Raw genomic sequence first — 11,012 nt, 5'->3', positions numbered from 1 at the left:
ATTCTTTAAGGATTGTTCTATACCTTTCAAGTTTCTGGATATCTCATCTCGCTCTCCCGTCCTCGCAGACTTTCCATTTTCAATATGAGGCTCATTCCGAGGGCTATGATTATATGAGTCTGGAATCTTGTGGGCCAACTCTGGGGAGTAGTATTGGGCATCATGAGGTTTGAACTGGTGTTCACTGTTGGATCTAAGGAGAAGTTGTGATGGTGGAGGTAGTGGATATGACAGGAGAGCTATTTTTGGGAAATGTAGTTGGAGGACGAATGATGGAGCTACTAGAGAGGTTGGGAATGCTGTGGTAAGCGGGAAAATCTGGAGAGTATGGTGGATCATCTGACACTATGACTGGAGCTTGGGTGAGGGTAGCATCTAGGAAGCTAGTTGGTGGCGGGGGTGGTGCCTTCCCAGTCATCCAAGCTTGATACATGTCCGCCATGTGTCGTCTTAACGTCCTTACCTCTTCAACCAACCCGGTGTCCTTTTCAACCAATTGCTTTGGGGCACCAATATCAATGAACTCAATTCTGTTGTTATCTGCCATTGCCTTTCGACTTTATGTTGTAGGGAAGAGTTACCAGTTTAAGAACCACAAACCAACCACCCTTCTGTTATAATGAAGATAACAAATAGGAACAAAATGAAGTCATTAAGTTGGCGTTAGGGCATTTAACATAAGATAATCTCACATTATGTGCAATGCACCTAGTCATAATTATCGGTTCTAAAATGACTTCGAGGGTACGAAGGTCATCTTGGCATCGTCCCCATTTTATTCTCCTTGCCCTTTTCCTCTTTATTTTCCTCCCTAGCACTCCTTGGTTTTTCATTTTCTTTCCTCTCTTTTCTTTCTGATTATCACACTTTTTCTTTTCTCTCACTTCTCACATCCCACAATTTCATATTTCTTTTTATTTTAAAAATGATTCGATCAAACCCGATGTAAGTTGCCTTCGTATCATGTTCCACATGAATCAGACCAAGAGTAGTTCTGGAAAAGTAATGGACAAAATAAACTAAAAATAAAAATCTTTTTGGATTTTTTATTTATAACTTTTTTTGGTTTTCACATACAAAATAAGAAGTATGATAACAAAAGACTCGATGAATCCAACTAGACTATGACAAACTATGACACCACCTAAAAGACTCAATACTACTGCACAAGACTAGAAAGTAAAAGACAACATAAAACAGACTTAAAAAATAAAAAGTCCCCTCAAACAACTTTTGAAGGCAATAGTCCTGGCGGGGATGGTCCTGGGGGGTCTATCATGATCAAGCTCTGGTAAATGAATCCATACCTGAATGAGAAGAATAAGATTAGAGTTAGTGACTCAAGACACTATGCGACGCCACAACACCTTATATTGGACATATGCGAAACATGATCAGACTATTTTTGCAAAATGGCCTACGTGGCCAAGGGTGGATATTAGTGAAAACTCAACAAAAATGACCTCTAAGACATGGAAATATCTTACTAAGGCCTATATGGCTTCAATCTCCCAATAATCATGGCCCTAGAAATTACTTTGCAAAAATGACCTATTTCGCAAAACTGGCCGATGGACCAAACGTGGCTAGAGATGCAAATTCAACAAAGACGGCCTTAAAGTAATATGACACCTAGTTGAAGACTCAAGATTCCAAGACATGGGTCACTGGACCACTTTTCACAAAAATGAACCCATTTCGCAAAAACAACCGATGTGACCCAAGAGTGGCTAGACATGCAAGATTTAGCTACGACCTCCGAAGCCAAGAACTTAAGACTCACTAGGAAGACTGGACCCTATGTGGGTTTCCTACGTATCCCGCTCCGAAAGACGAGAATCAGGTATGCGTAATTCGGGAAGATTAGACACGGGAGAGAATTTTAAAAAACAACTGATTTGGAGAAAACATATTTTATTTTTATTTTTTTTGAAAAATGATGGGAAAGTGCAAAATCTTTTTGAATTTTTCATTTTCATTTTTTTTGGGTCTTTTTCTTAAAAGAGTTGTGAAAGAAAAATATAACTGGGCCCTACTTGCTTCATTTTTATACTTCACCCTCTTTTCTTTCTCATTTACCCTCAACCATCATTGGTCCGCCAAATGACCTATTTTCCCTTAAAGAATGCAGTATGTAGCACATAGAGATGATTAAATATCTTTTTGGGCCACGAGCTCATTTTGACATAATTTGGATAAGCCTCCTACAAAGGGACACGGTGCCCGGGACCGAGCCCTGCTAGGTCTAAATGACATGATGTAAATAAGAATAACCTAAAGGCTGACCTAAGTTTGGGGTTCACTAGACAAGGTAATTCGGGGGAGCGTATGGTCGATGGTGGTTGCTCAAGCTTTTCACCCACTCCATACGTCTGACGCCCCCCCCCAAAATAAGGGTGACTCAACGAAGAGTTCGTGTACGCGATGCGTACTACGAGACTTGTTGCAGAAAGAATTAATCGGGTAATGCATATGATGATAGTTATAAAGAAGTAATACACAAAGAAAAAACTATAAACACATAAACAATTAGCAAATAATAAAACGACATAAACAAAATAAAAATCAAATAAAGGAAATAAAAAGCATAAAAACCTCAACCGAATATTCTAAAAAGCCAACAAGATCAAGTATCAGTTTGAACCTGCAAATCCTCAACAGAATCGCCAAAGCCGTCACACCCTTTTTTTACCTCACTAACCCTCTTTAAAAGAGATAAAAGTGATTTTGAAGCTCAAAAGGGTTTTTCAATTAAAAAGTGACGAAATGTTTATTTGAAAGGGATTTTCTCAGAGTCGCCACTTGGCATATAATCTCGGTGTGCCAAGTCACCATTTAAAAGTATTTTTTCCTTAAAATCATATTTGACTCTAAACCAGTTTGCACCAGAGATTCTAGATAACGAGGTTCATTTGACTTGGGGAGAAGATGTTAGGCATTCCCCGAGTTCCTTAATTAGTACGGTTGCATACATGATCTAGTTGGCTTTAAAGAATACTCTAATTGAGGTAAAACATACAAAAAAGAAAATAAATATAAAAGAGGTTCGAGGTTGTCCCTACCTAATAAAAGAAAAGAAGATAACAAAAATAAATCTAATTATCCTACTATGCCTCCATGATATCGCATCAGCCTCCTTTTAAATTCACTTCGGGGCATTCCCCTGATAAAAATACTTACAGAGTCTACGGAGCATTCCCATGAATATGAATTAAAGTTAATAACCTCTCACCTCGAATAAAATAAAAGAAAAGACCTAAAGTTTGCCTATCCGAGTGTGGTCGGCATAGGCATGCTACTAGCGATTTAATTAATAAATAAATAAAATAAAAGCATCAAGATCATTTAGGCTCAATTTCCTTCACATTTTTAAAGCCAATTCCCATGACCCATTTGTATCATAACAAGATTGTATTCATATCATATTAAAATCAAACAACTAAAATCCAAAACATTTACCAAAACAAACAAGATGTTGAGCCACAGTAATAAATAATAATAAAAAAGAGTACCGGACAACTGAATATTAATCTAAGAAACAAACCATCAAAATCATACCACAAAACAACACATGAAAGTGACGAGAATAAGAGAATAGAGAAAGAATTGGACCTTAAGCAGCAAAAATCTTTCTCAATGTATTCATAAGAGTCTCCGAATCAAACCTTACACCCAAACGACAAACGGACGAGATGGAAACTCAAAAGTAGCAACCAAACTTTTGACAAAAAACTGGACCACGATCAGAAATGAAATGATAGAAACTAAACCCGAACCTCGAACGGCAACCTCGCTGCTTTTTTCCTTTCTTGGATCTGAGCTCCTAAAATATAAAGCACACTGAATTGTAATTTTGTTTTATCAATCAGAAAAGTTTTTCGGGTGGAAATACGGTAGTGTTCATGTGGTGTCGACGATGATAATGACGGAAATAAAATGGACAGTGAGGAAGGGGATCGAAAGCTTGCTTCTGCTGCGCCGCTATGGACTTTCTCGTGTCCCTTCTGTTTTTCTATTTTGTTGTCCGTTCCTCTCTCACTCTCATTGTGTGTGTGCAGCTCCCTAGGGTCCTTAGGGTTAGAAAAGGTTATAATTAGGATTTTAAATAGGTGTGGGGAAATAACAAGGGCCATTAGATTAAAAGAAATGAAGGGGTAGGATTGAAAGGGGTGTTGAGCGGGTCAACAGGTCTAGTGGGCTAATGGAATTGGGCTGGCCGATTTTGGTCCTCTTTTGTCCCAAATCAAGATAAAATAATGAGCTTAAACTATTAAAATACTACCAAAATATTAATTAGTCCTATGTAAGTAGAGTAAACTATTAAAATAAAACTAAACACTAAAATAAAATTATTTTTGGTATTTTTCAAATATCATACTAAAAATAAAAATAGGAGTAGGTTAAAATCATAACAAAATTAAAATAATATCACTTCCAAAAAAAAAACTAAGGACATTAAATAAATATATGTATAAAAATGAGAAATATTATAAGGATGAAACTATTTTTGTAGTTTTCAATTTTTATGATTTAAAACTAGAATTAAAATTAATAATAGAGTGAAATCCTATAGAAATAAACTCAAATAAATATTCTAAAAATACTAAGAATACTAAAGATAATCCTAATGTGCGGGTCAAAAATTACGTGCTTATACTTTGCACTACACCAGAAACAAAGAAAATCAAATTGTTTCACTTAACTCACTATTTAATCTAACTTTTAAGTAGGTTAAGAAGATTAAGCCTCGTTTCGCCATAGATTTTGCCTTTTTTTTTCAAAACAAATTTGGCAAAACATGTTTGTTTATAGATTTTATCCATGTTTTGGCAGATTTTAAAAATAAAATTTCCAAATCCCAAAACTAACTCTAGACCTATTTTTGGCCCAAAATATTAGGGGTGTACAAATCGAACCGGAAAACCAACCAAACCGAAAAGCCAAACCAAACCGAAAAGCCAAACCAAACCCATTAAAACCCGATTAGGTTTGGTATTGAGTAAAAAACCCGAATCAAACCGACATATAAATATATAATTTTTATATATATTTTTACGAATTTATATAGAATTTTCTTTTAAAATGTCTAGAAATATTTGGGATTCTCTTACGTGATATAATATTTAATAGAATATGAAGTGCTCCATATTTATTAACCGTAAATAATGGGTTATATGATCACTTTCTAATCAAGTGTTACTTAAATGTGCCAATCTCTTTGTTCTTCTATGATGACCCAAAAATATCATCTTTAATTTAAACATGTCACGACCCGACCGGTCGTTTTGAGCTCCAACGCGTCATTCAATGGTTTGAGACCCTGAGCAGTTTCACTTCAGGTATTATGACTTGTACGCATGGTCGAAATTTAATTTCAGGAAGTTCGGAGTTGATTTGGAAAGAAGATTCTAATTTCGGAAGCTTTAAGTTGGAAGAATTGACTAAGGTTTGATTTTTGAGTAAACGACCTCGGAATCGGGATTGAAAGGTTCCAACGGGTTCGTATGATAATTTTGATTTCGGCGCCTATTGTGGAAGGTTGGCGTTTTGGAAGAATTTCATAAATTTGAGTTGAAGTGCATTTCAATGATATCGACGTCCATTTGGGATTCTGAGTCTGGGAACAGCTCCGTATGATGATTCCGATCTTAGGAGCGCATCCGAATGTGGATTTGGAGGTCCGTAGGTCATTTCGGGTCATTTGGCAAAAGTTAGAAATTTGAAGGTTTTTGAGAAGTTGGTCGGGAGTGGACTTTCTGATATCGGGGTCAGACTCCGATTCCGGAAGTTGGAGTAGGTCCGTAATGTCGATCATGACTTGTGTGCAAAATTTGAGGTCAATCGGACGTGCTTTGATAAGTTTCGGCATCGATTGTAGAAGTTTAAAGTTTCAAAGTTCATTAAGTTTGAATTGGAGGGTGATTCATTTTTTTAGCATTTTTTTATGTGATTTAAAGGCTCGACTAAGTTCGTAATGTGTTTTGGGACGTGTTGGTATATTTGGTTGAGGTCCCAAGGGTCTCGGATGGATTTCAGATCGTTAACAGATCAAGTTTGGACTTGGAAGAAATGCTGAGGCTGCTGTCTTCTGGTGTAACCGCATCTGTGAGGTTAGGGATGTAGGTGCGGAGCCGCAGAAGCGGCCATGAGGATCGCAGAAGAGGAGACTGGCCAAAAAGGCTTGGGCCGCAGAAGCGGGCAGAAGCGCTTGGTGACCGCAGAAGCGAGAGCGCATGAGCGCTACCTTGCGCGCAAAAGTGATGAATGTTGGTATGAGCTGGAGCCGCATCTGTGATGGGTCTTCTGCAGATGCGGAGCCGCAGGTGCGGAAGGTCGGCTGGACAAATTGATTTAAGAACAGGACTTGGCTCATTTTTCTCCCATTTTTCACTTGATTGGGGAGATTTTGGAGAGCTTCAAGGAGGGATTTTCATCATCTATGTCAAGGTAAGTGATTCCCGCGTATTGTGAGTTATATACAAGATTTATATATGGATTCAAGCATGAAAAATGTAGAAATTTAGGATTTTGGTAGAAACCCTAGAAATTGGTATTCTTGGATTTTGGTCACGAATTTGGGCATGAAATTGAGAATAAATTATATATTTGAGTTCGTAGTTCTATGGGTAGTGTTTGCCTTCGAAAATTTTCAGAATCCGGGCCCGTGGACCCGGGGTTGTTTTATCGATTTTTCGAGTAGAGTTGGAAATTGTTATAAATTGATTAATTATGAGTATTAGAGTATATTTTGATTGGGTTGCATCTTATTTGACTAGTTTTGGATCGGCGGTCACCGGTTTGAGGTGTTAGGGCGATGTTGGAGCCGGTTTTGGAACGTCAGAGTGAGGTAAGTCTCCTTTCTAAGCTTGTAATAGGGAATTAACCCCATAGGTGAAATAATTCAATATGTGCTTCTATTTGTGGGGGCTACGTAGACGAGAGTCCGTGCGTAGATACTAATATGCTTATGTCCGGGTAGTCTAGGACCCAGATCATGTTATAATTGTGATGCTTGCATCCTACTTGCTAATTTAAATTGCTTAAATCATATCAAAACTTGGTAAAGGAACTTTAAAAGGTTAAACTCCATTCTTCTTGACCGTAAATGAGAATTTGTATTTCTTGAATAGTTGCCTTAATAAATCATGAATTTAGTTGTTTTAAATTGTATTTTCTCTTTTGTGGAGCGGGCCGAACGCCACGACAGGTTAAATAGATGCATCTATGGTTCACGCCGTTCGACCCTCGGTAGAGCACAGTTTAAATATTTATGTTGGATCGGGCCGTACGACCTCGGCATGATTTGCGCATGATATATTTTTGGAATTGATAATAATTGATATTGCTTTCACTAGCCCGAGATACAAAAGGCAAAAAATGTTAAATGACGAAAATAAATTTGGAAATTTCTTATGAACAAAAGAATTGTTTTATTATTTCATAATAATTGAGCTTACAGACGTTCTACGTAATTCATGCTTAATTATATCATTGATATTTTATTTATAGCCCATAGTAAGTGTCGAAATCGACCCATCGTCACTACTTCTTCGAGGTTAGGCGGGATTCTTACTAGGTACGCGTTGATTTACGTACTCATACTACACTTGCTGCACATTTTTGTGTAGGTGCATATATGTCTAGTGGCCTTGTGGGCGCAGAGGCACGGTTATTGCTGGGAATTAGGTGAGCTGCATTCCACGTTACGAGTCCGCAACTAACAGAGTCTCCTTCAGAATATTTATATTTCTCATGTCCGAATTTGTAGTCCGGACAAATGTTGTATTTTATTTTGCATTCCTAGTTGAGGCTCGTGCACTTGTGACACCGGGTTTTGGGGTAATTTGGGTTGTCCTGTATTGAAATTATTAAAAATATTATTATTTACTCTGTAAATTCCATCTTTTACTATTTAATTGAAGGAAATGTGATTTCAAAAATATTAAAATGAGAACCAAATTAAGTATTTATTTTTGGCTTGCCTGACAGTGGTGTCCGGCGCCATCAAGATCTTTAATGGATTTTGGGTCGTGACAAAACATTCATTTATGTGTTTTATGAAGATGTTGGGAGCTTACCTGCTATGAGTTACGTATCACCTGAATAATTGATGTTAATGTCGTTCATTTTCTAGAAATATATTGCTTATGAGGCCACTTTTAGTATTGTTTTCATATTATATTATGTTGATAGGATTATGTATGTGTTGTTAGGATTGGTTACTGCGATTCTCTGACAGGTGGATAGGCCCAGTTACAAAGGAAACTCTGGCGAAATTTTTTGGAAATTTTGGGAGTTAGTAAAATTTGGAAAATTAAAATGTGCGAAAGAAGAGATAAGTTATGTTATGTGTTTGGGGGCGGACTCTACTTCTCATTCGAAGACTATTAGCATGATGGACACCTATTGGATATGATAATAAGTGTACTGGGCATATTATAAGTGATATGGGGTCTAAGGAAAGTCCTAAGTCTAAGCCAAGCTGGAAAATTTCATCATAGACTAAAGTTCTGAATGAGTACGCACAAGACCAAACTTTGGATATATATATATATATATAAGGAGTTTTATGATGGAAAACCTATCAAATGAAAGATCTTCAAGTCTAGTTTTTAACACTTCAAAACCGTTTGTCATTTGGACACTCCTACAAGAAAATATGACCAAATTACCAAACACTAGCAGAATTTGTACTACCATGCCGCCCCACGCGGCGCCCGATGCACCACGCCCTTGGGAAATTCCATAACGCTCCGAAATTTCATTTTCAGACACTTTTTGCACAGCCGCCCCGTGCCCCGCGACTGTACAAAAATAGGTTTTTATGACCCGAATCCCATTTTATTTAACTCGATTTGGGTTCATTTTTGGGGAAATTTCTAGTGTTTTAGAGAGTAGGGAGAGCGATTCTAGAGAGAGGAAAGGGGAGAACTAAAGATTTCACTACTCTTCCTTGATTCAAACCTTGAAATCGCATCAAAGGGTTGCTAAGGCTTCAAAGAGGTAAGAATTTCTTTCCCCAATTCTTCAATTTCGAAATCCAACTAGAAATGGGTAATTAGTAAGATGATTCTTGGATGTGAGAGTATTAATTATACATGCTTGTACCAATAAGGTTTGTGGGAAGATTGTTGAGTTCAAATGGGTAAAGATTGGGTTGAAAATGGTAGAAATCTTCAAAGATTTTAATTGAGGACTTGAAAGGCAATCTGATGTCGGAATTCGATAAGTTTTGTATGGTTGAACTCGTATCAGAACGAGTGTTCGAATTTCAAGAGTTTTTCGGGATTCGAGACGTGGGTCCCATTTTCGATTTTGAAAATAAATTTAGTATTTTAATCCAAAAAATTGGTAAATTCATATGGAATTAATTCTTACGATTTGTATTGAGTATATTGAATTGTTCATGACTAGATTTGAAGATTTCGGACACGAATTCGCGAGCCAAAGGTTTATTGGAATCTTGAATTTGGTTGCAAAGGGAGATAAGTGTCGTGGTTAACCTTGACTTGAGGGAATAGAACCCTTAAATTATTTGTTATGTGAAATGCATGTGAACGACGTATAGGTGAGGTGACAAATGTCTATACGTCGTCAAATTAATTATTTGCATAATTACTTGAAAAATCATAAATCATTTTAAATCTTAAATTAATTATTATATTAATTGTTTCTCTCGCATTCTTTGCTCAATAACATGCCTTGAATCCATGATATAAATGCTACATGCTTATTTGATTTATGTGACTTAAATGCCACTTGACATTTAGCATACTAATTATTAAAATGCTTATTACATCTTTAATTTCCATAATTTACTGCTACTTGTCATCACAAATCATAATTATTTTATGCTTGTTGTCTTATAATTTCATATTAATTGTTGCATTTATTGGAGTAATTTTTTTTTTAATAAGAATTGGTAAATGAATATATTGGAGGAGCGGGTTGCATGCCGCAACAGAAATGAAAGTGAATATATTGGAGGAGCGGGTTGCACGCCGCAACAAAATTGATTGAAATGAATATATTGGAGGAGCGGGTTGCACGCCGCAATGGAATTGAATATGAATATATTGTGGGATCGGGTTGTACGCCGCAACAGAAACTGATTGAAATAATAATTGGTTATGACTGCCGAGTTGGCTTTAAATGTTGAAAAGAGACACCTATTTTATTTATATTATTGTTGTTATTATTGTTATTGTGTACAGGTTAATGTATGTGACCTGCCTTAGCATCGTCACTACTTTGTCGAGGTTAGGCTCGACACTTACTGGGTACATGGGGTCGGTTGTACTCATACTATACTCTGCACTTCTTGTGCAGATACTGGAGTTGGTCCCATAGACGTATAATAGATTTGCTCGGATTCAACTATTCGCAGGAGACATGAGGTATAGCTGCATGGCGTTCGCAGTTCTGAAGTCCCCTTCCACTTTATCATAGTTGTGTATTCCTTTCAGACAACTTTATTTTCATTCAGAACTTTATTTGTATTATTCTAGTAGCCTGTGCACTTGTGATACCAATTCTGGGATGGTATTTAGACATCGCTATTATTATGGATTATTCACTACAATTCAGACCTTACTTCCGCATTTGTTTCTTTGTTATTAATTAATTTAAAATTGTTTTAAAATAGCTAATATTATTCTAACGTTGGCTTGCCTAGCAAGTGAAATGTTAGGCACCATCACGGTCCCGAAGGTGGGAATTTTGGGTCGTGACAAGTTGGTATCAGAGCACTAGGTTACATAGGTCTCAAGAGTCACGAGCAAGCTTAGTAGAGTCTGGAGGATCGGTACGGAGACATCTGTACTTATCTCTCAGAGGCTATGAAGTTTAGGAACAATATCACTTCTTTCATATTCTGTCGTGCAATTTTATTATGTCATTGATGATTGAACCATTCTATTCTTATTCTCTCGCAGATGGTGAGAACGCGTAATACACCTACCGACGGACAAGGGCCAGAGCCCCCGGTGGCAACTATGACCAGGGGTAGAGGT

Source organism: Nicotiana tomentosiformis, chromosome 10 (assembly GCF_000390325.3).
Source record: "Nicotiana tomentosiformis chromosome 10, ASM39032v3, whole genome shotgun sequence".
Taxonomy (NCBI): Eukaryota; Viridiplantae; Streptophyta; class Magnoliopsida; order Solanales; family Solanaceae; genus Nicotiana; species Nicotiana tomentosiformis.
The sequence above is the reverse complement of the archived record's forward strand: the minus strand, read 5'-3'. Positions refer to the sequence as shown.